Source organism: Sinocyclocheilus grahami, unplaced genomic scaffold (assembly GCF_001515645.1).
Source record: "Sinocyclocheilus grahami isolate Dianchi unplaced genomic scaffold, SAMN03320097.WGS_v1.1 scaffold1054.1, whole genome shotgun sequence".
Classification (NCBI taxonomy): Eukaryota; Metazoa; Chordata; class Actinopteri; order Cypriniformes; family Cyprinidae; genus Sinocyclocheilus; species Sinocyclocheilus grahami.
The window spans coordinates 15,896-18,075 of NW_015506233.1; positions in this window are offsets into that span (position 1 = coordinate 15,896).

Consider the following 2,180-nt stretch of genomic DNA (forward strand, 5'->3'; position numbering starts at 1 on the left):
AAAAAAAAAGCACCTAAAGGACCCTCAGACTGTGAGAAACAAGATTCTCTGGTCTGATGAACCTCAATTCCAAGCATCATGTTTGAAGGAAAGCAGCTCTGCTCATCACCTGCAGAGTACCATCCCAAAAGTAAAGTGTGCTGGTAGCAGCCTCAAGCTGTGGAGCTGTTTTTCAGCGGCAGGGACTGAGGGACTCAGAGTAGAAGAAAGCTCAGTGCAGCAAAATATAGAGATAGCCTTAATGAAAACCCAGTCCAGAGCATTCAGAACCTCAGACTGAGCAGAAGGTTCACCTTCCAACAGAACAATGACCCTAAGCACACAGCAAGAGTGGCTTATAGACAGCTCTGTGAATGTCCTTGAGTGGCCCAGCCAGAGCCTGAGCTTGAACCCAATCAAATATTTCTGGAGAAACTTGAAAATGTGCATTTGCTCCCATCCAACCTGACAGAGCTTGAGAGGTGAAGAATGGCAGATAATTGCCAAATGCTGATGAGCAAAGCTTGTCGCATCAAACAAAAAAGACTTGACTGTAAAGGTGCTTCAGCTAAATATTTAGTTAAGAGTATGAATACTTATCAGAGTTGGGTATAACACGTTACACAGAAACTCGTTACTGTAATCTAATTACTTTTCCTGGTAACGCAGTAAAGTAATGCATTGCATTTTAAATTTATGTAATTTGATTACAGTTACTTATGTCAATAAAATTACGCTACTTAAGTTACAAATGCAGTGTTCAAAATTATGAACTAAAAAAATCATGTTTTGCGGGTCAGTATGGCCTTTAATAAATCACCGGACAATGTGAGCTCAAATGCAGACGAGTCCTACAACATTTAGATGCAATGAAAGGTCGTATTTCAGCTCGTATGAATCATATTTCAAAATGTTGCACTCAACATATTTTGGTCTGGCATTATACTCTGGGAAATGTTCAACAAGTGAATGTGTACAAGTTTATGTCACAGTAACACTAATAAGTAAAAATAAATGACTCATCAGAATGAGATCATCCGCTTTCATCATCACAATTCAAGGCTTATTCCTCACAACACGTCTTCTTCCAACAATGAAAAGTAGCCGAGATGAACTTGAATCTTTCTTTCTATACGAGGGTGATGTGGATATTTACATGTTTGCACGTCTCGAGCCTGGTTTCGCGTGGATGATTATCTTGAAGCGTGCGATGTGCGTGGACACATTATGTGAGCTCAGACGGAAATACTGTACCTCGCATTGGTTTCACACAGATTATTTTATCAGAGAATATTTGTTATCGACATGATTTTTCGACAATAATAGACACTTCAAGCTTTCTTTAGATATAGCCTACTGTATTTCGAATGTCATTTTAGTTTATTTTATTGACTTGTTTGTTTTAAGAAGATATTCACAGAGAATGCAGAAAGTGCACCCAATTGGTTTTCTTTATTTTACAAAAAAAAAAAAGGTTTTGTTGATATTGGGAGCGTAGACTTTAAAAATAATACTTATGGATTTTTTCAGTCAATATTAAATTAGAAAGAACTATGAGTTTCTCTTTGTAGTGCATTTTTTAGGTTTGATAACTTGAAAAGTAAAGTAAACTTGAAAGTAACTTGAAAGTAAAGTAATTAGTAATCTGATTACTTTTTAAATGCAGTAATCAGTCATGTAATCAAATTACAATTTTAAAGAAGTAATTAGTAATTTGTAGTGGATTACTTTTTTAAGTAACTTACCCAACACTGATACTAATGCAATGTACTTATTTCAGTTTTTTTTTATTTTTTTTATAAATTTACGAAGTTGTGACAATTGTGTTTTTGCTTTGTCAGTATGGTGTACGGAGTGTAGATTGATGTGTGGGAAAAAAGTAATTTAAAGGAGTTTAACATAAGGCAGCAACATAAAAAAACATGAAAAAAATGAAGGGGTATGAATACTTTCCCAAGGCACTGTACATAAATATAAATGCATAAACATACATGTATGTATTTAAGGAACACACACATACATAAATATCAATATTTCTTAAATATATGCACGTATGTGTGAATTTATATATACATATAAATATACACAAGAAAAGCGCAAATATTCTGTAAAAAAAAAATAAAAAAATTAAAAAAAACTTATTTTGGACAGGAGTATTTTATTTTTTATTTTTTTGGAAAACAAGACAAAAATACTGAGTT